Here is a 27,091-nt window from a genome sequence, read left to right as displayed (position 1 = left end):
ATTTGCACTATTAATTTATGAAATTATAAACTCCTTGAAAGCAGACCACAATTCCTTTTTTTTTATTTTTAATCATCTCCTTGCCTATACAGTTCAAGACCTATAATAGATGGTAATAAATGGAGAATTGAATTGGTAAAAGAGTAGGAAACTGTTACTTGGTTAATATTTTATTAATGTTGCTTTTTTAAAAAGTTGGAAGATCCTTTTAAAATATTTAAGAAACAAATTAGCCGAAACCAGTTTGGCTCAATGGATAGAGCGTCGGCTTGGGGACTGAAGGGTCCCGGGTTCGATTCTGGTCAAGGGCATGTACCTTGGTTGCGGGCATATCCCCAGTAGGGGGTGTGCAAGAGGCAGCTGATCGATGACTCTCTCTCATCGATGTTTCTAGCTCTCTATCTCTCTCCCTTCCTCTCTGTACAAAATCAATAAAATATATTTAAAAAAAAAAAAAGAAAAGAAATTAAAATTGTGTGTTTTATTTAAAATGAAATTTGCATACTCTTCATATAATTTAATTACCAAAGAAAGACCTCAAGTGGGTAGGAGGGCATTTAAGTATTTTCTAAAGACAGAAAGTTATAATATCTTTAAAAACCTTACAAAACAAAAATCTGTAACCTATTTGATTGTAGGCAGTAACAAATGGCTTCCAATCACTGAGTTCTACATATTTAACTTTTTTCCTTATGTGTTTGCTGTTAGAAACATTTGAAAGTATAGAATCATAAAATACTAGATAAGGAGACTTTCAAATCAACTTCTTGTCTAGGTAGGACTCATTGACAGTTGGTTATTTAGCTTTTGATTGAACATCAGCACCTCATAAGGCGTGTCTTTCTATTTTGTTCTTTTTCCAGTAAATAGGTAGAGTGCAAAGATGTGCCCAGCAGTACTCAAAACAGAGTACTGGGAATACGATGGTAGTTATGGTGATTAGATGTGAGATGCCAACTAGCTGACCTACAGTTGACATGATAACATTTGTTGACTCTGTAATTTGTGAATATCTTTGGTTACATTTTTAAAAAATCCTCACCAGAGGATATGTTTAGTTATTTTAGAGAGAGAGAGACAGAAAGAGACAACAATTGGTTGTCTTTCACACATGCCCTGATCAGGGATCGAACTCACACCCTTTTAGTGTATGGGATGATGCTCCAACCAACGAAGCCATTGACCAGAGTCTTTAGTTACATTTTAATCAGCATATTTTTGTCCTACAGTTAGTATCTGACACTATTAATTTATGTTGTACTAAATACTGGGCAGTAAACAATTTAGCTGGGGTTACACCTAATGACCCTGGCTCAACTGCATTACCAGTTTGGTTTGTGTGCTTGTGGAAGGGTCAGTTTCCTTCTGAAACCTGTAGCCAGTATGACAGCAAATAGCATTACAAAATGTTCTAAGGGAAATTCAAGTTGATCAAATGTTGAAATTGTAATGAGTTAGTCAACAGTACTTCACAAGCTTTCTGTGTTATATTTGTGTTTTTGGACTTAAAGGTAGCTGTTCCAAGGAGCAGCACTTGTTTATAAGGCTTCATGAAAGAATTCACACACAAAAACAAAGGCTCTATTGTCTTTCTTGTAAAAACACAATTTTAATAAGGAAACCTATAACCTTTGCTCAGTAGTTTTCTTCCAATTTGGGCTTTTCAGATTTGAAAAGTTCTAGATGCTATCTTACCACTTCATATTGAAATCTAGATTGATCTCATAAACTCTACATGGAAGAAAATATCTGCAGGGCTGATTGTTGAACCTGGATTGTTATAAAAATATGCCTTTAAGTAAGCTCCAGTAGACAAATGTTGCTTAGTTAATTGCATGCAAACACATCTTCATCAAACGGCTACTGTAGTAAAGAGGATAATACATCGTAGGTACAATAATAAAAATGGCGAAACTGTATGTTAAAAAGTAGCAAAAGCATTTTTGCAGTTTGACTACAACAATCTATTTAGTTCCTTTGTTAAATGTACTCTTCTGATTTCCTGCAAACCAATCCATAAACTTCAAGCAAGTTAAAATTGCTTAAATATAAGTTAAAACCCATGAGATTGAGAGTAATGTCTACAAATTGGTTGTTGATAATTTACCAACAACCAAACCAAAGCAAGGAAAAATTTTAAGGGACATGGGATTAAAAGCTTCCCCTGTTTATGATCAGAAGTTTGGAGTTTTAAGCTAAAATAAAAGTGAGCATGCTGATTCTTTACACCTCAGATGTCAGCCATTTTTCTTTTAGTCCTCTCATCAAGGGAAATTGGGTGATTCCGTAGAAGGAATAGCAATATTAGTTGGTGGCCACAAAATAGGAGACATATTTAAAGTCAGTGCTCAGTCCTTTGTTTTCTTGTCCCTTCTTTCTCCCCACCCCCCTTTGCCCTCATAGGTGATAGCTTTTAGTAACTGAAATTTTTGTTATGTCTAGACATGGCAGTTCTAAAAAATATGAAGTTATATTTGTCCTCTTGGCTTAAAATCTGAAACGAAACTTAAAATCATTTCAAGTGAATACAGCCATGTGGCATGTATTTGTGTGTGTACATGTTTGTGTGTGTACATGTTTGTGTGTGTGTGTTCCGTAAAGCAACCCCTGAGACAGGTGACTGCATTCTGAATGGGCCGGCTGGTAGCTCTAAACAGACACCATCTAAGTGAGCCAATTTAAATCTTGCTCCAGATTCTTAACTACCTGTCCCCAGGGGCAGCCCAGGAGTTGGCACTTATCTGTTTCTTCCTGATAGGTCTGGCACGGTGTTCCCTCAGTTCAAGATCAGTAAGCATCACTTACAAGAAGTTAGTTAAAACTGAAATTTAAAATTTAAAAGGTATAGTTCTCTCTGACATGGCTTGAATATATTGGTTGGTTATGTGTGTACAAAGAGGATGTTTGGGTCCTTTAGATTAGAGTAAAAAGTAACCACAAATAAGCCATTCAAACGTGCTTTTCTGATGAGGATGTTTCCTGTGAGTGGCTGGCCAGGCCTTCGTTCAGCGCGCCCTCTTTGTCCAAGGTTCAGTTTAGTCATGCATGTGTCCTTGAAGGAATGGAGCATCTCTCACAGCATTTTGTACCACTGAAATCAGATACCGGTTTTTATTGCTGAACCAAGCCTACAAATGTTTCTCTTTAAAGACATTTTTAATAGAAACAGTGAGGTATAAATCATTTAAGCAATTACCTGGACATGGTGGAAATGGGGGCTTGGCTTGTTCTGTAGCCCCAGATGTTTCCAGATTCTAGTAATAACCTGGTCCAGATATTTACAGCTTAATTTTCTGTGCATGTGTACTTGTCCACAAATGCCTCCCATTTCCCATTTTCTGTTGGACAACTGGGCCACTTAGAGGTAAGGAAAGTGATTTCCGCTTGGGTGATGACAAACATTAATGGTTATAATAAGTTGCTTCTAGAAACTTTGATCACTTAAAAAATATATATCTATTGGCTAAGCCTTAGAGGACCTTAGACTAAGGAATAAAATAAATTATTCAAATGGCAGTTTTTCTTTATGGATGAGAAGGGGGGGGGGTAGCCTCCCTGACCCCTCAGCATTTTATTTAGCCTTGATATACTATGTGATAAAAGTGTGGTGTGTGTGTGTGTGTGTGTGTGTGTGTGTGTGTGTGTGTTTAAATGTATCTTCTGGCACTGGTTGGGTTATCACGCAGGCTGCTAGTTTTCTTTGCATCACGGCTCCACAGTTTTCCTTGTTCTTACTAGAAACTAAACAAATGGAAAATAACGATGGTTAACCATCTGCCGTGCAGAAATTTCACATATAGCAGTTAAGTCTATTTTATAAAACAAGACCGAATCAGTGAATTATACTGTTGCCAGTAAATAGCAACATGGAGTAGAGCTGCCTTTAGACAAAGCAGGAGCACAGGGAGCCAGCATTTCGTTGTGGGAAGTCGGTGCTTTGGGCTGTGTGGCTGGCTTTGATGTGTGTGTAAGTATATGTGTTTGTGAGTCTACTGCCCGTGGCTGTTTCCTCTCTACCTGCTCCTTGTGTCTCTGTTCTTGCCCCCATCATTCCAAGCAAGTAAATCAGAGTCATGTGGATGCAAAGAAATCAATTCAGTCCCATCATCTTATACCTATTTATTTGCTTACAAAACAAAGTCTAAATCCAGAAAGTCACACAGAAGGAAGATTTGTAAAAGTATGCAGGCTCCAGACCAGAAGAATCGTGATTTCCTAAGTTGTACACATTATAATGACTGCTGGCTAGCCAGCGCAGCTGTAAGTCATTCTCTTGTCTTATCCTCTGCCTGGAGAATACCTTGACTGGAAATCAGATTGAGTATATGTCTACAAGATATTGACAGGCAATGATTATTCATATGGCTGCTATTGAAGTATGGATGCTGTATTGACGGAAGACATAATGGAATAGACAGAAGTAAGTGGTTACAAAGAATTTATTCAAACGGGCCAGGTAAGGCCTGATTTTATAGTTGTCCATATTATCTCTCTCTCTCTCTCTCTCTCTCTCTCTAATCTGTTTACTATACCCGTATTCTTAGGCACTCAGAACAAACATATTCCCTTTAACTTTCACTTATTTGATACTGGGATTTTGCCATCCAGCAAGAAAAGTTGCTTAAAATGGGCCCTCTATTGAGTTCAAAGGACCCATACAGTTCATAAATTCTCTGGTGTCTACTGGATTTTTCATCAGGGAGACTTCCAATAAAAATGATCTATTTTAGAAATAATATTGTTTAGTAGGTTGAAATGTGGTGTAATAAAATTAGACCTTCAGTCTTCTAAAGTTACTACTTAGATGGCACCCTTGGGATGGCAAAATGGCTGTATAAGCAGATGAATCAGACAGTTCGACTGATGGGTACATTTGTCAGTCTCTGTTACAGATATAATATATTCTTATATCTGTAATCCTGACACTGTTACATCCAAATGAAATCAACATGAGGTTGTCATCTCTAAGCAAATATGTTAAGTGTTGTCTTTTGTGCTTTAGATTTGAAAGAAAGGGGCCCAGGGGAGGCAGCATCATGCAAATGGAACAAATCCCATTTCTTCTGAGCTGGGCTGTTTCCCCCTCCATGGCAGCTGGCTGTGTTATCTTTGTGTGTTTCTCTGAGTGCTGACAATTCTTTCAGTGATCTAAGTTAGGGCACATTAGAAAGTGGAAGCAGCTGTCTGTCGCTATACTGAGAGACGTGTTTGCTCTACTGCAAAGATGAAGGACCATGAATCCTTGACACACTCCCCCCTCCCTCCTCCCCCCTGTACTTTCCAACATGATCAACATTCAGACGCACAGATTGTCTGCTTGGACAGTTTTTTGTTCTGACTGACAGCATCTGGCATAGACAAATTTAAAAATACATAGCATGCCATGCTTGGAATTGGAACATCCCTTCTTTATTAATCTTCTCACTTTAAACCATTCATTTACATTTCAAGAAAGGTTACAGCTCGATATGGTTGAAACGTTGATTTTTTTAAAAAACGAATAACCTTCTCACGAAGCGTCTTGAATGGGTACCAAGCAGCTAGTGTTCATTAAAAATTACACCCGATTAACACGGCCTTGAAAGCCGGGGAGGAGAGGGATTTCTTATTGTTTTAATCCACAATGCAACCCCGTGTTTACCTTTCTGGCCACAAAGCGAATAGGAATGATGCCTGTACTGGCAACACTTCTGATGCTGAACACAACTATGATATCACCCCCACGCCGACAAAACACTTGGCCTTGTTTAATCAGCTTTCTTTCCCTTGGAAAACCCCCAGAGGTGTTAAAAAAATTAAACATCACCAAAATATGCCTCTTTCAAATCCTCTCTTTCTCCATGTCCCGCCCCTCCCCCACCCCAAAATACTGTGTCTCTAAGCCCAAGGAAGGGGGGGGGGGAGGGGAGAGAGAGGAAAGCTTATATGTTTTCAGATGGAGAAGTGCTAGAAAACGCTTTTAGATTAAACATTCCCTCTGACCCCAGGATGGTGGATATACATTTATTTGTCTGCATTACTTTAGTAATAAAACATAACAGTGCAAAAATTGCTCGCTCGCTCTGCCTCACGTCACTCCACACACATTCACATTTCTTATCCATTTTTGATTCCACAGCCCCCCTTGGCAACATGCTTGTCTAGCATTTATGTAAAAATAATATGAAAATGGGCCCTATCAGAATGTCTGTGGACTTTGAGTCCAGCGCTGGGGGTGGGGAGGGGGAAGGAGAAGCCTCCTTTTATCAAGCGTTTTTAGACTTTTCATATCCCTGCAGATTTCAGCTGTAACTACTCAACCGCCAGTGCAGAGTGGCTACCGGAGTTCTAAGGGGTGTGTGGAGGGAGGGGTGTTGAAGAATTTTAAAAACAACAACAACAACAACAACAAAAACTGTTCAAGTGCTGGGTGGTAAATATGTAAAGCCAGCTTGCTGGTTAACTTGGAAAAACAGGCTTCAGAGAGAAGTTCAATTAACAGTTGCAGGCAGAAGAGGCGATGTCTTTCTTCAGCACGTGCAAGAGGTCATTTGCTTTAGGATAAATTTTGACGAATTTCACAGAGAAATAGATGCTGAAATAAGAAGGAAAACAGAGTACAGTCCTATCAAAGGCACTTTTACATTCTTAAATAGGAGAGGGGGAAATGGCATATTTTTGTTCCAGTGGTATTTTAAATGTTGCTACTGTGTATGTTGTGAACTTCTTTCATTTAAACTGTTCATTTAAACAAAATATCCTGACCACGAACGCTGTCTTTGAATCTGGAACCAGTACCCCTCCACCTGGATCTGGGCTCTGGGCTCTGGGACATCTAGTGTAGACAGTCTACTGTTTGGTTATTGTTTTCATTTCTTTCCTCTCTCTCTCTCTCTCTCTCTCTCTCTCTCTCTCTCTCTCTCTCTCTCTGGTTATTGTTTTCATTTCTTTCCCCTCTCTCTCTCTCTCTCTCTCTCTCTCTCTCTCTCTGTGTGTGTGTGTGTGTGTGTGTGTGTGTGTGTGTTTCCTAAGAAGCTAATGGCAAGGAATCAAATCCAAATAGATCTAGTTCCAGCATTTTGATTGCCCGGTAAATGTTTTATAATCCACATTTTAAATATAAATTACTTCATTTGTTATCTTCCACTTTGTTTTTTTTTTTTTTTTTAATGACCGGGTTTTAAAGGTAGTGCCAATGTGCATCTGTAAGCAAACTGGGAATGGGTTAGAGTACACTATTCCCTCGGGTGAACAGCCAGGTTTAGCAGTAATGCTTTTAATCTGGACTTCTAGAGGATTCTGGAGCATCCATAGATCTGCTCCAGTAATTACCATACCCCAAGTGGCACTGGAAGAGACATTTGCCTAAAAACTTGATGTCTTCATTACGCTGTTTACATTTTAATTAGAAACATGAAAATTACTGATTCATACAGACAACTATAGTTTAAGTGGTTTCGTTCGCCATCCAATAAATCATTAAAAAAAAAAAAAACCCATACCAACCCACAGTTGGCATAAATAGTTTACTAGGAATCATTCATGGGAATAATGTGTTGGCACTATACGCTGCTTAAAATATGTTTTTATTTTACCAGAGGTGGAATTTGCATATAAATTAGAGAATGGCATTTTAAGTTGACAGTCATTTATGCAGAATACCACCCACATGCAAATACATACATGGGTGTCTATGCATACTTTCTGAGTTTGTGGGCTTTTGCAGAATTGTGAATGCGGATATTTACCATGCTTCCTCTACCAGTTTTTAAAACGCACGTCCTCTTTTTTTAAAGCCCATTCAGAAATCTTGTGGGTGTTCTAAATATGTATATCCCCAAACATATCTTTTTTTTTCCTTCCTTCTTGGGCAGTATCAACTTGCAATAAGAAAAATGCTTATTCCTTGTATGCATATGTCTGGAGAAGGAGTGACTGTTGCATTTGTCCACTCATTCCCTCCTTCCTCTCTCTGCCACCCTCCCCTAACTTTTGCGTGTACCTGTCAGTGCTACTGCCCAGAGCCGCTCCCACTCCCACTCCCCACGGCCCGACTGAAGTGGGGTGGCTGTCAGCGTCCATTCCTGAGTCAGCAGCACATCCATTGCCTGAACCTGACGACAGTCACTCATCCAATTTTCCCCTGCCCAGGGGACGAGCATTCTCCTCATCAGCTAGGGGGAATGACCCTTCTGTCTGGCACACTCAAAACCCCCAGTCTCCCCTCTTGGGTGTGTGAGTTCGAATCCCCCCTCCCGGAGGCAGGGCTGGGACTCCAGCTAATGACTCCGAGATGTGGAGGGTCAGCACGCTGGTGAGCTGGCATACTGAGGGACTGTGCATGTTGAATGGTACGTTTCCCCCATAACTGTAGACATTTCTCCTTCTTCCTTACCCTCCCCACCTTTTATGATAGTTACATATTATGCAGAAATGAGCCAGGAGTAGCCACAGCCATTAAAAGCCATTATTTTCCTTCTTTTTGTCATCTTTGTTAGTAAGTTATTGGCCATGGCTGAAGGAGGCTCTGTTATTATTATTTTTGTTTTGTTTTGGGGGGTGGGGGTGGCGGTTGGTTTGAATGGAGCATCCAGTGAGTGAACATTTACATTATCTCACTGTCAAGTCCCTATGTTAGGCCCAGGTTTAGTTTGCATTTTAGGCCCAGAGGCTGTAGGGAAAAGCAAATTTTAAAAATATTCCATAGGAGAAAGGGTTACACAGGTGTTGTACTTGAAATGCTACAGCAGTGGTTGCTTTAAACTTTTGAATTGTGAATGTACTGCGTTGGCCCTCCTGCTAACCGCATTATGTGATTTCTGGGAACTAAAGGGAGTAAGATTAATTCTCAAGAGGTTGCTTTAGATGATAAATTTGGTGCTTCAGTTCTGCATCTTTGGGTTTGTCTTCTTTTTTTTTTTTTCCTTTTTTTTAAGTTCCAGGGAATCGTCATCGTTTTAAGATACTAATCAGTTATTTTGTGCTATCCACAAAATTTAAGATTTTGATGAAAAGTCACTAGCATCATTTTCATGCTAATTGAGGTAATTGGTGGAGGTCATCAGACCAGGACTTTAAAAGACAGTTATTAGTGCTTTGCATTTACCAGGCAGAGTTGCTTGGGTACATTAGTGAGGGCAACAGTGGATTTCTGGGCATTTGCTCATTGGTTTGCTATGCCTTGCCTCTTTTTTTTTACGGGGGGGGGGGGGGGGGTTGGGGGGGGCAGGCAGAGTGCTTATTAGGTCTCTGTACTTGCTAGATGTGATTAGACACAACAGCCGACATCTGTAAGGACAGAAACATGCTGCTTCCTTGTCCACACGGCAAAATTCTAATAGTCCTGGGCTGTCTGGTAAATCCTGTCTGCTTTATGCAGTGTGGCCCGAAACAGTTGTGTGCTGAGGGAGTGCTGGCTGCCGGCCAGCCATTGACTATGAAATCCCGGGTACCTGAGAGCTTATCAGTTCTTTTGCTTTGTAAAAGAAAAAAGTGATGAAAATGTTGGTAAACTGCCATGAAGGTTTAAGGCTGCTGGAACAAGGAGCCGTGTAATCAGATTGGAAAATGGAGCTTGAGATTCTCTGCATGGAGAGCAGCCGTCTGTGGACCCGGTGAGCCGCTGTGCGAGTGCCCAGGCTGACCACTTTGTTAGCAAATCAGCTTGTTTGCTGCAGCAGCAGGGTGGAAAAGACCAGAGCCTGTGATGGTATGTAACGGAGGGAGAGAGCTCTTGCATGGCACAATCTAATCAGCTTGCAATTAGCTCAGGCTCTACAGTCATCTTCTTAATTTTCTTCTCTTCTCTCCCCCCCCCCCCCTTTGTGTTAATACTGTGCACTTTAAACAATTAAGTAAAGGAAGTAATCCTTCAAGCAAATCAAAGCCATCCTTTAATTTTATCACCCCGCTGGAAAAGTATCAGGTGGTCCACTGGTCTCCATCAGATGCTGGAAATTCTCTGGCTCACTGCAGCATAGAGAGGGGCTTTCACCAACTGCGTTTTAAATATAATCTTTCAAATATCTTGGCAAGGTGCAGGAGCGGGGGGAGGGGGGGTGAAGGGCAGAAAATGGTTCATCATTTAAAGTAGCATTGACGTTGAAATTAACGTGAAAGGACATTACCAATGCCTCTTAGTTTCTATACAGTAGTGGGTCTGTTTTATATTTTTAAGAACCAGAGGCAGGCTGTGTGTGTGTGTGTGTGTGTGTGTGTGTGTGTGTGTGTGGTGGTGTAGAGGTCTGTGTGTATCTATCTCATCTATAAAATCCTTTCATGCTGCTGTTTATTTAGGTATTTCTATAGAGCACCTTTCTGAAGGCTGTGATGACATAGCCACTTGTACTGATAATTCCAGCACTTCACCTTTAGCGAACTGGACTCACCAGGGTTTAAAAGAACAAGGATATCATTGCCGATCAAATGTGTTGTTACTTGTTAATCCTTTAAAATAAAATTCAGATCGTGTGGGAGAGGTGAGAAGAGCAAAGCATAGGTTTGCAAAATTGGCGTGATAGTTTTACATTTTACTTCATTCAAGGACAGTGACTGCTGAAATACTACTTTGCACCTAGTGATCTAAATAAAATAAGTATTTTAATAATATTGCTTAAGCTACCTTATTTCAAGTTTCCTCTTCCAGAAACAGGCTATTAGCTGAAATTTTATCTATGTGCGGGAATGTTTGACTAGGTGTTTTATTAGCTATTGGTCGTGAGGTGGAAAATGGACATTATTTCATGAATCTGTTTACTTTAGAAAGCATCGCAGAGAAATAGCTTGCTTTTAATGATTATTGAAAATTAGAGTATTTTAAGTAATTTTTCCCTAAAATAGTCCATTTCTTTCTGGGGGTTGTGTTAATAAAAATGAACATAGTCATAATGTTATTGATATTTTTCTATCATATTTAAATTCTCTCCACTTTGTCAATCAAAGAATTCATTTGCATTTATTAATTGACACAATACTGCTAATAAACTCTTATTTTTGCTTTCAGAAAAAGCATCTCACAATTTATAACCAATCATTTGGAGACAGGTTTTTATGAATTTAATTTGGTTAATGATTCAAAAAGTTTAATTGTTCATGTATTAATGCTGTGTGAAGGGTATAGCATGACTTCTGTCCTCTATACTTATTGATTATAGGTCTTTGTATTTGGAGAAATGAAATTAAGGGTTGATACAAAATGAGAATACTTGATATAAAGTGCATTTAAATTAAGTAAGCATCTAAGTTTGCCTCGGGTTTCAATGTGTCCTTTCTGTGTGTTTTGAACTTTTTTGTTTTCAGTTTTACAAAAAAGATGAAACAAAACCTATATCCCCTACACACGTGTTAAGCTGTGAAGATTCACTTTATATTCTTTTAGAGGACAAACTCCATTAGATATGCACTTACTGGACGTTGGATTGTAAATCTTACAATTTAATGGTAATTCAGTGTGCAGTTATTGCTTCAGTGGCCTTTTTTCTTTCTTTTTTTTTTGTCCCTTCTCACTTGTGAAATAGGGTTACCCTTTGCAAGTGCCACGTCCATAGATTCATCTTTTGTACTTTGTAGTTGTTCCTGGTGCATCATTCTTAAGTTAAAGAAAGCAAAGCAAAGCGACAGAGGAACCATGTGGTGGGTGGGGAGTGTGTGTGTGTGTGTGTGTGTGTGTGTGTGTATGTGTGTGTACAGGGGCTGGGGCCTATGAAATGGATGAGGGGTTTCATGCTTATACCAGAGAGAGAGAGAGAGACACAGACCCAGAAAGATATAGGGACTTCAGCATCTGAATACGCAGGGGCTTCAGCATCAGCCTAACAGATTAATCTCTTTTTTTCTAAATAGGCATTTCCCCCTAACCTCCTTCTCAGTCTAATGCGCAGTTTTCCATACCAGATTGCATTCTGCAGGTGAATTCCTGGATCTGGGAATCGTATCTGATTGGTACAAGTCTCATTGCCTTGCTTACATGGTTAATATGCTTATCCTTTTTGGACATTGAAATACTTTTTTTTTTTTTGTAGAAACAATATACACATTCATAAAGAAATTATAAAGGGATTCTCCTTCTGAAGATAATGAGTTCTTTTCAGGAGCTGCAGGTTACATGGCGCACAAATGAGCTCTAAGTGGGGGGATTTAAAGTCCTGCTACCACATTTAATTTCTTGAGGAAAGGAGTTCAGTTCAAGGTTAGCCTGTTATTGTGGCACTGGCAACTACTTCCCGCGTCCCCGTGCTCCAGCCGGCAGCACTGCACAAAAGGCAGTCTTTTATTTTATTTTTTATTTAATATGCAGGGAGGTATTAATCACTGCAGTATTTCCCTGCAAAAATTTATCTTATCATATTCATTGTTTCACTGCCCATGACAATAATAGGTGTTTAATTACTCAATAAGAGCCATTTATAGATTCCATTTTTCCTGCGTGCTGGACAAATGGTATTGATTTTGTACTTTGATGCAACATGAAACTGTATTAAACACAATTAGAATTCCAAGTCTGGTAACATGTACATCTGTTATGGTATCTGGGCTGACTCTGAGAAGCGGCAAGCATCTTCTAATCCAGGTGGTGCCTTTGGTGTGAAAAGGATATTTGATTTTATTGCTGCTCTGTGGTTAGAAATGAATGCGCTTTCCTCCCCATGGGGTGTGTGTGTGTGTGTGTATGTGTGTGTGTGTAAGCGCACCCGCATGCATGTGCACAATGTGTGCATTTTCGTTTCAGTGAAGCAATACAGAGTTTGTATGAAATGAGAAGATTTCACACGGGTGGGTCTTTGCAGTCAGACAAGCCATTGTGTGCAGATGAACACTGACTCCGTGTAATCTTATCATTGGGTCTCTCTAGCTAATGCCCCAGGTCTTTATTTTAGGAATAAATAAGGTATTACCTGGGGTGAGGGTGGGGACTGTAAAAGATGAAATGGCACCTTCATCGCCTGCTGAATTCTGGTTTGCTTCCTTTTAAGGTGTTGAGGAAGAACTCCAAAATCCCTTCCGTGGCATAGTTAAACATTGGATTGTGTTGAAATTGGCGCTAAATAAAACCTTCCATTTAGCTGACACCTATGCCACAGCCAGGCAGCCTGAAATCCTGCCCAGAACTAAACTCATGTCTGCTTCCCAGCGGCAGTGTGAGCCTGCCAGTGCTTCCCCTCACCTCGCTTTTCACAAACACATTTCCACCTGCACTGGGCCCATCCAGAACCGTCACTGGAGAGGACGCTCTTGCTGGCCAGTACACAAACTGGTTACGATTTTCAGCTCCTTACAGACCCATTTCCTGGTGGAGGAAGGCCTATTAGCCTTACCAAAATAAAGAGCAAAATAATCCAGGGACAGATCAGAAGTTACATCAACTTCATATTTTCACTGGTAGGGGGTTTGTATCCTTGATAGATATCACTTTCTAGCTCTTTGAAAGGGCCATAGACCCCCAGGCTAAGAGTGTACAGTTTGGGAGAGGTGTATGGATGACTACTCACCTTATCCCTGAGAAGCAGTGACTGTCCATTGACACGATTGCTTTCTGCATCAGGACCGTATTTTATTTGCCAGAACTTTAGTGATTACTACTGGGACGCTAATCGATCATGACCACTTTGGCGTCATTTTTAAAAATTTGTGTAGCAGGCACGCAACTTCGGGGGGTAGTTTACAAATACATAGTACAGAAGCAGTCACAGTCGATGGTCTATTAGTTTCAATTGAACATTTCTAATTCAGTTACTATGTGTATTGTTTTCCTCATGGGCTGATATATGACAGCATATGTTAACACTTGTAAAGCAATAAGACATGAAATATAAATAACGACTTACATCTGGCTAGGATAGTACTTCAGTTTTTTTTTTTTTCCCCACCGGAGCCTCCAAGAGTGAGAGAAAAAAAATCAATTGATGAGTCTGCCCCTTTTAAAACACCATTCTACTTTTTGTTCATAGATATGAGAAGAAAAGCCAGCTTTCCTTCCAAAAGCATGCGCTGTTTATTTTGCTTTACTGAGATGGGGCGGGGCTGGCAAGAGAGGAGACTTCTCTTAATAACGGAATCCGAGGTCTGCAAAACCCTCCTAACAGCTGGGCGGGGAATGCAGTCGTTGATAAAGTAGGGCGATGCTTTGAGGGGAACAGAAAAAAGTCATAGACATTTCCAAACTTTTGGCCTTCCTCCTGCACACTGAATCTAAGGCCCCCTTGACTTTCTGACCTGGTCCGAAGTCCCTGGTGATTCCTTTGCGCTTTATATTTCTGTCTAGATAAGTCCTTTCTTTCTTGAACAGTGTGAGGGGAGCTTCAATTAAGAGAAAGGTGGCCGCACGCAATTAGCTGGTGGTAAAGTAGGTTCCATGCAGAATGGGGTGGCGGCTGTTTTAAGGCTCTTCCTCTATAGGAAGGCTCTCACTGCAAAGGGGAGCGTGTTGGCTGCTGGAGCCTGTGGGCTTGGATTTGGGCAGCGCGTGCAAGGTGGGTGTTTTCCTTGTCTGTGTTCACCAAGGGCCAGGTTATGTGGTGCAGATGGGGACTGGGCTTTACGAGAAGCTGAGTGCCCAGGATGGCACTCAGTTTGTACGGAGACTTGCACTCGAACATCCATATGAAGAGCTCCATCTCCATTTTCACAGTCCTTTTCCTCACACATGGGCACTCCTGCTTAAAGCCCTCTCACTCTTCTTCCCGGGCAGGTAGGATCCTGGGTCCGATGATCTTTGATTACTTCTAGCCCTAGAGCGGTGGTTCCATAATGTCTCATTAAGTCATTCACACATACACATAGGCAATCTGCTTTATGTTCAACGTGAGGATGGCAAAAACGTTACCCATAGTGGCTATAACCGTTTTTATTCTCTTGTTTGCAGTGAGCTCTGTCTCTCTAGTGGGGGAAAGCTGGGCACAAAGGCACATGCATTTTCTTAAAGCTTTGTTTATAGTTTCATCTAACGTGTTAGTCACATCCTTTCTGAATAGGTTGATCAAGTATTTGACTGGAAAAAATGAGTCATTTCAACGAGGGGCTCAATCAGAGAGCCGCCTTGCACAGAAAATACCTGAGACTCTTCAAGAGAACATCTATTTCCAGAACTTTACATTTGTCATCTTACCTCACAGAAGCTTCCCCTATCCTTGTGAACAATAAGTATGGCCTACATACAGCCGTTGCTTTTAAAGCATTCATATCATATGTATCTTTTATTATTATTATTATTATTATTATTATTGAATCTCTTTAACTTTTTACTCTGGGGCAGGCAATATAGTAAGTACTGTGTTTGTGGAAGCATTCCTGGATCCCAGTGTGTGCCTTGACAGATTTTGTCCAAACCTCTACCCCACTCACTCCATCCCCCGCAGTCCTCCCAGTCACCTCCCCCCTCACTTTAGCTGTTTGAATAAAACGTCAATAAGACTATTAAAGCCATTTGGAACTTTTTAAAAGAGAGAACTAATATTTTAATTACTACTGACATGCCAGTTTGAAGCTTATATCCTCCTTCATGACAGTTCGGTTTAGAAACTACATTGCTTCGTTTCAGTAACTTTATTACCATTTGGCTCAGAGATTGCTATTTCGCCTTGGCCACAGATTTCATCAGTTGCCCGGCTCACCTTTGTCCACACTATACTTGTGAAATGACCTCGTCCGTTAGTGCTTGTCAATAGCAAATTGCTATATTCTGTGCCTAGAAACACACCAAACCACGGCAACTCCTTATTGAATGACCAAGTCTGACCTAAATTTTTTAAAATTAAAACTTAATTGTGATAGTCTAAATTATCATTTAATACCAGTTAATTAAGGCACTGGTTAGGGTCAGCTGTCACATACATCATTCTTATTGGTAGTAGGAACACTGAACATGAGGTAACATGTGGGTGTCTGTCAAGTATGTTTTCTCCCCCTTTAATTTTCAAACAATTCTATCAAGATAACGGTGGGACATGGTCAAGGTTCAGTTATTCTGATGACATCATATTAATTTTCTTTTTAAGGATTTCCAATGACTAGGTCATCTCTTCATAGAAAGCTCTTTTTAAATGGTGAGGAATGTGTGCTATTATAAAATGCAAATACATAGAATTCAATATCAAAATTGGACTTTTTTTTTCTTGAAATAATTGTTAAATAATTTTAAATACAATTTCCTTTTAACCAAATAACTAAAACAGTATATTTTAGCTAACTTAAAATTTATGATTATATCAAGACTAGATACATCTGTTAAGTACACATTTTTCATAACTACAAATAAATACATATTTTTTATTCTAAAATACATATTAAAAGAAAAATGTCCACTGCTCACCTCTTTTCACAAATAGTTTTGCTCTTTTATCTCCTTAACAAAGCTGTTGCCATAAATAGGTCACTGTTAAGTTGCCTGAAAATTAAATTAAAATGAAAGGCCAGTATCCTGGGAAGTCTCATTTTTATAGATTTTACAATGATGACAAAAGATCACTGTTATTTTCCAAATGTTGCTGGACATGCACTTCGTTGTGACTGGATCCTTCTACAAAAATTATTTTAATCTACTGAAAACGCATTCCAAATTCTAACTTTTCTGGGTTTTTAATCTTCTTTGTTCGTGTTTTGTCTCTGTATCTCTGAAATAACCTGATATCAGGGCGAGTTTCCCTACTAAAATAAAATGAGGCTTAAATTGTTGAAAGGAGGGCTTCTGACAGATAAACATGGTAAGCCTGGTTATCTTTGTAATATTCTGAATATCCTGAAGTAAAAATGATTGAAATTTTACTCCTAAACAGAAATTAAGAATAATTGTATAGTAATTGTACAATTGTACAATCACTGTTAGGCAATGAAGATAGGGCAGAAATGTTGAGATTTCTCCTACCAGATGCCACCGATGCCACCATTGCTTGACTGTCAGGAACGTGAAGGTTTCATCAGTTTGTATATACCTTTGGACATATTTGCTATACATATTTTTTTAAATGAGATATTGTTCTCGGAAACAACTTAATAAAAACTTTCTTAAAAATGAAATTCTGTCAGAATTTCAGCCAATACAGATTTTCTCACTTGGGGTGTAAACACACACTATAGTATACAGGTGAACTGAATACCACCTCAGTCAATTCAACATTATAAAAGCATTTTCTCTGTAATGTACAATGACTGATATTTCAACATTGCTCCTCTTGAAAGACCATAATTTTTAGGTTGTAAGTAGCTCAGAACACAACTCCATCAATCAAAAGCATGCATTCTAAATTTAATGTTTTGGCATGTTATGCAGAGAGCAGTATTGTGAATTTTGTATTTTAAATAATGTAATATAGGTCACTTAGCAAAAAGAAAAATTAGCGTAGTCTAAACCTGAAATAAATACAAACATTTCCCACCTGTCTGAATCATCATGTTTAGGTTTGTTTTACTAAATGGTACTTAAATTTCTCAATCAATACAACAGTCACATTTAATATACAATATTTGAATGGATTGGTCATGCCTATTAATAATGTCACAGTTTAAATAAAACTATTAAGCCACTACCTTTACATCCTTAGTTTTACCTTGTTGAATGTCTGGGGCAAAGGTTCTAGGCATTTCTTTTCATGAGCATAATCAGTAACTGCTATTAATCAAAATCAAGTTTTTTGTTGTTGTTTTTTTTTAACAACATTTATTTAGAAATAATAATGGGTGGAATTCATCAACATGGAGAAGTAGATGAATTGTGGGTTCAAACTTACTGATAGATAAGTTAAACATTAGAGCCACTAAATGAAAAGTTTGTGTAGCATTTAACATACCTTGGAAGAGCATTAAAAGTAACTTGTGTGTCGTATGTAATACTAAGAGCTTCACAGAGCCCCAGCAAAAACTGCAGATATAATTCAGGATCCTTCAGGCTGGCTGAGATGTCGTAAGTTTCCAACAAGCTTTTTTTTTTTTTTTTTTTTTTTTTTTTTTTTTTTTTTTTTTTTTTTTTTTTGCACCCATGTAAATTCCTCAAATGAGAAGAAATGAAAATATTTTTCAAATTTCAGCAGTTTGAAAGCGCACACACTTACAAGCGTGATGAAAATAGATTTAGAATTTGTATTTTCGCTGTAGTGGTTGGCATATCTTCACTGGATTTGATGGTAAACAAGTTATGTTAAAAAATCAGACATGGGCATAGTGCCTCTATCTTGTCACGGTTTTAATAGAAAAAAGGTTGAAGAGATAAAGAAAAGAAAAAGAAAATCATTACAATGAAAGACTTGGAGTGCTGCTTGAGAGTTGGGGGAGAATTTTGCATCACATCTGTTAGGAATGGAGAGGAAAAAAAACAACCACCAAAAAGTTCATACACACACACACACACACACACACACACACACACTCAAGCAGTAGGCTATAATTAAAGCATTAAGGATTGGGTGATGCCATTACCTGGTAGCCAGAAAGGTAAAAACAGTGGATCTAAGTGTTTGGTTTTTTTTTAATCTTAAAATGGATGACTTGCAGCAGGAGATGTCTATGTTATCTTCCAGCTCTAAAACAGTGGAGGAAACATTCTACAAAGTTCCATTTGACAAAGTTTAAGAATGTGGAAATGGATTGGGCCACTCAGTGTTTCTGGTGGCTTTCAGCTGTGCCACACAGAACGCTGAACAGTATGTTATTCTCAGCCTCCAGGACTCTGTGGGCTGCTGCCTGTGCGAAAGCTTGGACTGACTGCACAGGTTTCTCAAATTCACATGTGCATCAAACATGTATGTCACACATGCTCTGCAGTGTTGTTGTTTTTTTAGGGTATATGTTATATTTCTTGTGATTAGAATAAAAACATGTATTTAGAAGTGTCACACAATTTACATTGGTTCTTAGTCATTTTCTCCATCAGTGGATGTTACAAGTAAAATCAATCTTGAATCTATGAGGTGATTTTTTTTTTTTTAACATATATTAGTAAAAGGGTGGAAACCAGTAATTTGAAATGAATGTGTACTTACTGGGAGCACATTAATTCCATATAATCTGAACTATTTAAGCATGGCTTCAAAGTTCTACCATCAATATTTGTCCAAGGGCTATGGAATATTTTATTCCATTTGAACTTCTAGTTGGGGTTATACCTGCATTTCCTGTCAGAGTACTTGAAAAATCTCATTAGCTTATTGTAAGTAGTTGTCTTATAAACTCCTCCTAATGGGAATAATGACTGCCAACTTTTGAAAGTTTACTGGGCAGTGTGTGTGTGTGTGTGTGTGTGTGTGTGTGTGTGTGTATAGATGACATGTAATTTTTTTTTCATTTTTATAGATTAAGATGCTAAGGCAAAAATATTTTAGGTATCCTGTCCAACTCATAGCCAATCGTAGAGATGGGATAAAAATTAGCCTATGTAACGTTATCAAAACCCACATCGTGCCTGTGGCAGTAATTAAGTTCAGATTAAGCTCATTGGCACACACAAATCCCACCAGAAAACTTCTGACAATACAGTCCACGTTCTGAAACCCACGTGTCATCATCATGACACAGTGGCCATTTTGTGCCTCAGTTTACTCAACTTTGAAGTAGAGAAACATTTCATCATGCCATTTTACTCTTCTTGCTAGGATAATGTGTGAATTAGTTAATGCTCATAAAGAAGTGACTTGATGAGGGGAACGCTCTATCTAAATGCTAAGTATTATTTATTATTCATGTAAGCATATTACTGTACCCTTCAATCACCTTTTTTTGGATGTTTCAAATGGGCAATTACTCTCTCTTTGTGTAAGGCTTTTAAAATTTTTAATTTAAATTAAAAGTTAATCTAATTTAGGAAAACTGCCAGCTGGAAAGGAACGCTGATTTTTTTTTTCTCCCTTTCCAAACAAAACGGCAATTCAGAATCGACTGTCTTTTAATATAGTAATGTGGGTAGGCTTTCCCGGGCTAGGGGTATTAGGAAGGAGGGCTAATTGGTAATGGCTGCTTTGTAATGCTGGTAATCTCTGTGTTAGGATTAGTGTTGATAATATGTCTGATTAGCTGGAATTAACTGATATTTAGAAGGATGGGATGCCTTTGTTTATGAAATCTCCTGTTCAGATACAATATATAGCTAAAGTGGCTGAATCTTTGAAATCTAGTGAATGTGGCTTTTCCATAATACGGTGCCTAAACATGAGTAGGGTTAGGAAGCAATGAGGGTCATTTGAGCCCCAGAAAACCTTTACCTCTTCAAGCCTTACTAAGGAGCCCTACAAAGAGTGAAAAATCAGAGTTCAAAGGTCAGAAATGTCAAGTATGCTTTAAAAGGTGAAGACATATTCACCTATGAGCTCTTCAGTTCATGCCTCCTAATGTTTGACAGGAAAATATTTCTATGAGTCTGTCTTTCTCATGCCTGTTGAACTCAGAAGTAACTGGTTTTCTTTGTGTTAAATATTTTTATTGCTTTCAGAGATGAAGGGAGAGGGAGAGAGAGATAGAAACATCGGTGATGAGAGATTGTCATTAATTGGCTGCCTCCCACATGCCACACACTGAGTGTGGAGCCTGAAACCTGGGCATGTGCCCTGAGTGAGAATGGAACAGTGACTTCCTGGTTTATAGGTCCACACTCAACCACTGAGCGACACCGGCTGGGCTGATTTTCATTTTGAGATAGAAAACAAAAAAACAAAACAAAAGCTTATCATTAAAAAAAAAAAAAAAAAATCAGGCGAAACCAGTTTGGCTCAGTGGATAGAGCGTCGGCCTGCGGACTGAAAGGTCCCAGGTTCGATTCCAACCAATGTACATTGGTTGTGGGCACATCCCCAGTAGGGGTTGTGCAGGAGGCAGCTGGTCGATGTTTCTCTCTTATCAATGTTTTTGGCTCTCTATCTTTCTCCCTTTCTCTCTGTGGAAAATCAATAAACTATATTTTTTTAAAAATCAGTTTTCTTAATCCCACCCCATCATAGAAATTTGCATATTCAACTTTCCTCTTAAAATAACCTATTGTAAATATTCTCTCGCACTATTAAATGTAAGGAACTATGCTTAGAAATCACATTATTCAGTTGCACAGTTGCAGTTACCCAGCAGTATCATTAAATCCTCCAGAGTGGTTCTAGTCCCATAAAAATGAGGGACCCCTTTACATTGTTTCCATATTCAAATGGAAATCTTTTTGCAAGTTAGTAATTGCAGTATTTAACCTCTCTCTCCCTCCATTTATTAGGAAACTCTTTTTCCTTTATTTTTTCAATTACGAAAAACTGCTAAAGCCAATCAAGCATTTATTTTGATAAACCGCTTGTAACAGTCTCAGCTAAATTCTGCAAATAACCAAAAAAAAGCTAAATAATCACCCTGAGCAGATTTTGCGGGGACCTTGCTCAACCTGTTCAGGGATAATTATGCCGAGCTTTTAGTATGGGGCAAAGGAAAACATAAAATTAAGGCATGAAAGAAAGTCTACCTATTTTGAGAAAATACTGGGATAATTGGTACTCTTTTTATTGCCATTTTATTATAGAAACATATTGTCTTGCCATGAAATATAGGTTTACAGCAATGAAATAGTACTGTGCAGTGGGGTTGAGAGAATTTCTGTGTTAGATAGGTTGATTTAAATTGTAATAAAAATAGCAAATTGCTAAAGAGTCAAATTAGAGTTCATTATTTAAATGACTTTCTTTTTAATCATATGTTGTTCATAATTGCTTGGTTTATGACAAGTACATTATGGGGCCTTTTTTTTTTTTTTTTTTTTCTTTTTTCTTTTTTCTTATTTCTTTCAGAGTAGCCTTTGGTTTGGGGCTACACCCATAAACTTTCTCTGAGAAATGGAAACTTCTGGAATAGTGCCATCACATGCAGGGGCCTAGAAGGAGAAGGCCATGGGAAGATTACCAGTTTGTAAATGGTGGGGATATGAAACGTGGCCCTGACAGCGGTTCTGCGGTGCTTTGGAAATTTACCCCCTTTCAGACTTTGTGCTTTTGTCTGGGAAGGGGACTGGGAAGAGTGTGTCTGAACAGAATGAGGTGTGATCTGTTCCTCTTTAGGTGTTGACTATTAGGTATGTCCCAGGTTAGTAAGAACTAGAGCTTACACAACAGGGGCCCAGTTATAAGAATAATAATACAAACTAAAAATACAAAAGCAGGTAGGAGTGTTGGAAGGGGCCATTGCTAGTGAGGATCCCTGAGCCTCATGGTAGATCTGCCTCTGCTGGTCTCTTGTCTTCACTGAGAGCGGGCTTCCGAAGGCTTTGTTTTGGTCAGTTTGGTTGGATTGGCACTGGGAGATATGCATGGCTGAGAGGAGAGGATGGGTTCTGTTTGTAGAAATGTTAGCGAGTACTACTGTCTATTTCTGGCACTGATGTTAAATATCACAGGGATTGGGGTGAGGTTGCAAAATCTGAGAGGCCCAGTCCCACCAGTTGAAATCTGTATGCCTCTGCTGATAGACTATGCTTATACCTGAAGGTGCTAAATAAACTCTTTGAGCACAAACTGAATTATGTGGAACTCATAGGAGTGTTTGGTTTTGTTTTTTTTAATCCATACTCAAAGATATGTTTTTCATTGATGAGAAAGAGAGGAAGGGAGAGAGAGAGAGAGAGAGAGAGAGAGAGAGAGAGAGAGAGAGAGAGAGAGAGAAAGAGAGAGAGAGAGAGAGAGAGAGAGAGAGAGAGAGAGAGAGAGAGAGAGAGAGAGAGAGAGAGAGAGAGAGAGAGAGAGAGAGAGAGAGAGAGAGAGAGATATCAGTTGCTTTCCCTATTCACCTAGACCAGGGATAGAACCGAAATCTGGGTACATGCCTTGATAGGCAATCAAATCCTCACCCTTTGGTGCTTGGGGCAACACACCAACCAACTGAGCCATGCCAGCCAGGGTAGAGCCCGTCTTAAAGAAGTCCTACAGGAAAGAGGAGAAAATAGAATTGGCTAAAGTTGTTAGAAAAATTAATTTAAGAAACGTGCACTAGTAGCAATACTTAAGGCAGGGGAATGCTGGTTAGTGCTGGTATTCTAGTGGGAACCGAAAGCTATCCCTCATCTGGCTGCCTTCCCTCCTCATGTCAAGCGGGCCTCCCACATGCCACTTCTCAGTGTGCGAGGAACCTGCTGGCTAAGGCTCCCTGGCTTCCGGGGAACCAGGGCGTGTGCTGGGGTGTGCAGGTGTTTTCACACTCAGCACCCAGGTGTCATGTATCGCCCGCAGCTGTGCTCTGTGTCCGTGCTCTCTTTGTCTCTCGAATGAGCACACATTCTTGGAGTTACTGTGGGATATACAAATATGCCAGATGATAAAAATACCACCTTGCTTTGGGGTAGCTGCTTGTGATGTAAAAAATACTTTGAACTCATTACTTTTCACAATTCTGAGAGATGGACGGTGTAAATGCTATAACTCCCATTTTACAGAAGGTAAAACCGAGGTCAGGGGACTTGCTGCATGCAGGTCCTACAATAAAGGAGTGGCAGAGTGAGGACCTGAGCTCTGAGTTACTGTGTCAGTCGAGCTGCTTTTAACTATCACACAAAGCTTGCAATTTATTGGAGAGATCAGAAATTTAAAAACAAACAAACCAAAAAAAAAAAAAAAAAAAAAAACACTTTCTTAAACGTACATGCATCTACCGATGGCTGTATATTTCCCTAGAAACTACACTATAAGGAAATGCTAAGAAAGCCTTTGAATAAAGCACCCTGTGAAGAGTTGTGGATCCATTCAGTGTTTCACAAATGTAAATTGGTGAATTGGTTACCCTATATAATGCAGTGAGCACCGAGAGAGTGCAGGGTACTGATTTAGAGGGCTACATTAATTGATGGTAACAACTATATATTCTTTGGGCCATACTTCAGTGGAGACAGAACTATCAGAGGAAAAGCCATCAGCAGTTTTAGATTCTCTATTTCTCTGCTTTCACAAAATGTGATCGCAGACTGGGAAACATTTCTTATCCTCAGATGGAACATCCTCACGTACCATGCTGTTCCATTTCCCTCTTCCAATTGCCTCCATTGCTAGTAACCTTGAATGAACTCTTCCCTTTCTGCGTTCCCTATAAATCTGCTAGTCACCACTCCCACAATATAGCCTATTTATGACATTGCTGCAACCCAGGCTCTCCATTCTGGATTTCATCCTCTCTCATCCGGGCTGATAAGTTCTGAAACGGAAGCTTCCAGGCTCTCCTGAGTTCTCACCATGGCCATTCTGCCATAAACTCTGCTTCTTGTTATCCAATTAAACCAGATTCCTGAGCCCTGCCCCAGTGTCCCCCAGTCCCCTCTCTCTTCTCCCAGTGAAACTGCTCAAAGACCTCATTATTCACATGCTCCACATCCACATGTTAGCAGCATTCCGCATGATTCTAACAGCTTCCCTTTTCTTGTCACTTAGATAGCGAAGTCTGCCTCCTTGATATGAATTTGGTAGAATCATTTACTGTATTTTAGTTAAAAAAGAACAAGAAGAGTCCCTCTAACTTAACAATTAAAACATTATCAACAGCTTACTCGCTACATGTCTGTTACAGAATGAGGGTATAAGGAGTGATGTTTCCCTATACTTTAGAATTAGTTTCAAGGTCTGGTTTTAAAGTTCATATAACCTCCATTGAGTTCAGTGCCTTGTTTATTTATTTTTTCCTTCTACAGCTCCTGCTTTTTCTCTTTCCCTACCCTTTGTTTGATTTCATGTAGTCGAAGAGGGCAATACCTAAAAATAGCATGTTCCTAAGAGTAGGTGCATTCACCGTACACGCAGGGTATATAAACCAACTATGAAGGAGATGACAAAGTGTAGTTACTTTGTAAATGAATCCTTCACCTTGTAATTTATCATACAGTCTCCTGAATGTCAGGTATCTCGACTATCCTCAAGTTATCAGATTTACTGAGAAATGTTTATGCGCAGCTCTTCGGCAATCGCGGCCCTGTTGAAAAATACAGCACGGACTCTGTGAAGATTCCTTTCTTCAACTGCTGCAAAAACTTTAACTGAATCTTAATTTTCTTCCTAAATGGGACTTCCACAAATCACTATTCCCAGGGAAGATAGACCATTAGAGGAGAAAAAAAAATAGTGAATTTTGCTTCTCTCTCTTTTTTTTAACGTTCTAATTGTAAAATAATGTAAGAACCTACATTCATGGGAACATGTACTGACTTCAGTACACTCAGAATGCTCTTTCTTGGAACACTAAGCTAAAAATTCAAGTTTGCTTGACAATTTTTGGTGCTTAGATCAGACACTTCTAAAGGAGAACTAGATAGCTATGAGGTTCTGAATGTGTACATAGTTGGAATGTTGTGTTTTGTGTTGTGTTTTTTTTTTTTTTTTTTTTAAATCAGTACAAAATGGCATTTTGGTTTTTATGTTTTTTAAAAGCTGTCCTGGTTTTTAAAAGTTCATTTTAAATTGTATGAAACTGAAAATGTCTGTCAAAACCACTTCTTCCTTCTTGTCCCGTTCTGTCCTATTTTTGTCTTCTTTCTTGACTCGTGCCTTGTGAAATTTTGTGTGCACAAAGCTCTTTACTTTAAAACTCTCCCATTGCAGAGCTATTGTTAAGTTCTGTATGGCCGGCGCTTTGGCACACTCACTGCTGAAGGGCTCTTTGAGGCCAGTTTAGGTTCATTCCTCCTGGAGGCAGGGGATGGGGCCTGACCTCTGCAGCCCATTCTCCTCCCTGGGGCTGGAGGGAAACTCTCCATTACTTTGTCAACATCACCCTGCCTCCACGGCAGAGACAGAAACGCAGCACCGAATTTCCTTCCCTGTATTTTGTTTCTTCTCTGATAAAATGTTTCTTCTCTGATAAAACAAGAAACCTTTATTTTCAAGTCCCCTTAAAGAGCATCCTTCATGTTGACAGGGACTTCAAAATATCTAACACTATTTTAGCTCCACAGAACTACTCTCAGGCTCTGGGGTGAGAAAATGCAACACATTCCCAGGTTTACTTACACGTGATGCAAAGGTAACATGCAGGATCTCCCAGAAATCACAGTTTTTATTGTGGTTAGGGATCCTGTTCCATGTTCAGAGTTTTGTATGTTTACCTGGATTTGGGTAATAAGAGACATTACCCATCTATCCCACATTATGTGTAGTCTGAATCCCAAATTAACACAATTGGCAAGCAGGGAACCTGGCCCCCTTCTATTCTATGGCTGCACACAGAGCGGGGACTAATTTGCTCTGTCCTTGGTGGGGGAGCCCTGGCAAGAAGACCTGTGTTGTCTGAGCTTCAAGGTCTCCCTGGCCTGGGGCAGGAATTCTGAGAGAGCGGTGTGGGGAGTGGCAGGGTCAACAGAGATGGGCATTTGGAGAAACAGCAGTGGAGGGAGGGGTAAGCAATGAGAACAGACTGTGCTTGCCTTCTATCTTTCTTCTTCCCCCAGTTTGCCATCTTCTCACAACCCCATTCTCCCTCGATTTATGGAAAAGGTGTAGGATGGGGTGTTAGGAGACCTCCCAGGGAAAACCAGGAGAGGGCAAGAATAACATTAATCCTGACCCAAGCCCCTGTATGTTGGGGGCATGAACAGATCTCTTTTATTACAGACAGCTTTAAGGGGTGAAACCGAATTCAAAAGCATGACTTTGTCATTCCAATGCTTATGCTTTCTCAGGCACACTGCATGGCTTTACATGGTGAGCAGAAGGGAGTGCTCCTTTCCTTCTATCTCTCTCTGTTTTATTTTTTATCTCTCTGAAAGAAGATGCTAGCAAAATGGAAGTAACAATGAAGATGGAGAAATTGTGGGTGGGGGAGAAGGAAAAATGCCAATACTACTTCTACTACTACTGCTATTGCTACTACTACTAAATTATGTATTATTTGGTTAACACAGTTTTAAGTGTTTTTGCCTATGCTATTTTACTAAAATTTATCTCAACTCTGTGAGGTTCAGAGTTTCTGTCTCCCATTTTATACATGGGAACCCTAAGGCTTGGGCAAAGTCACTGGCCTGGGGAGTTTACTTAATCCTCTGTATCTAGTTCTTTATTTCTAAAATGGAGATAATAATAGTTCCTCACATTTTATTATATGACTTAAATGATACAGTGTATGTGAACACTCCTGTCATGTTGTAAATACTCAATAAACTGTAGATTCTTAGCAGTGTTCTGGGAGTATGGAAGAGTAG

The 27,091-nt window shown here is 39.4% G+C and overlaps 1 protein-coding gene across 4 annotated transcripts in view; it reads left to right on the top strand.

The window, feature by feature from the left end:
* Positions 1-27,091, top strand: part of FIGN (fidgetin, microtubule severing factor) — a 118,411-nt gene that overhangs the window by 14,367 nt on the left and 76,953 nt on the right. Inside the window, exon 1 of one of the 4 annotated variants that reach the window (XM_084891936.1) lies at positions 9,643-9,688. The exons of the other annotated variants lie outside the window; for them this stretch is intronic. The gene's annotated coding sequence lies outside the window, so the exon portion shown is untranslated. Of the gene's footprint in view, positions 1-9,642; positions 9,689-27,091 lie in introns of those variants that run through there. 4 annotated transcript variants of the gene reach the window in all.

The sequence above is a fragment of the Pipistrellus hanaki genome, assembly GCF_964339955.1.
Source record: "Pipistrellus hanaki genome assembly, chromosome: 8".
Classification (NCBI taxonomy): Eukaryota; Metazoa; Chordata; class Mammalia; order Chiroptera; family Vespertilionidae; genus Pipistrellus; species Pipistrellus hanaki.
The sequence above is the reverse complement of the archived record's forward strand: the minus strand, read 5'-3'. Positions and strand labels throughout refer to the sequence as shown.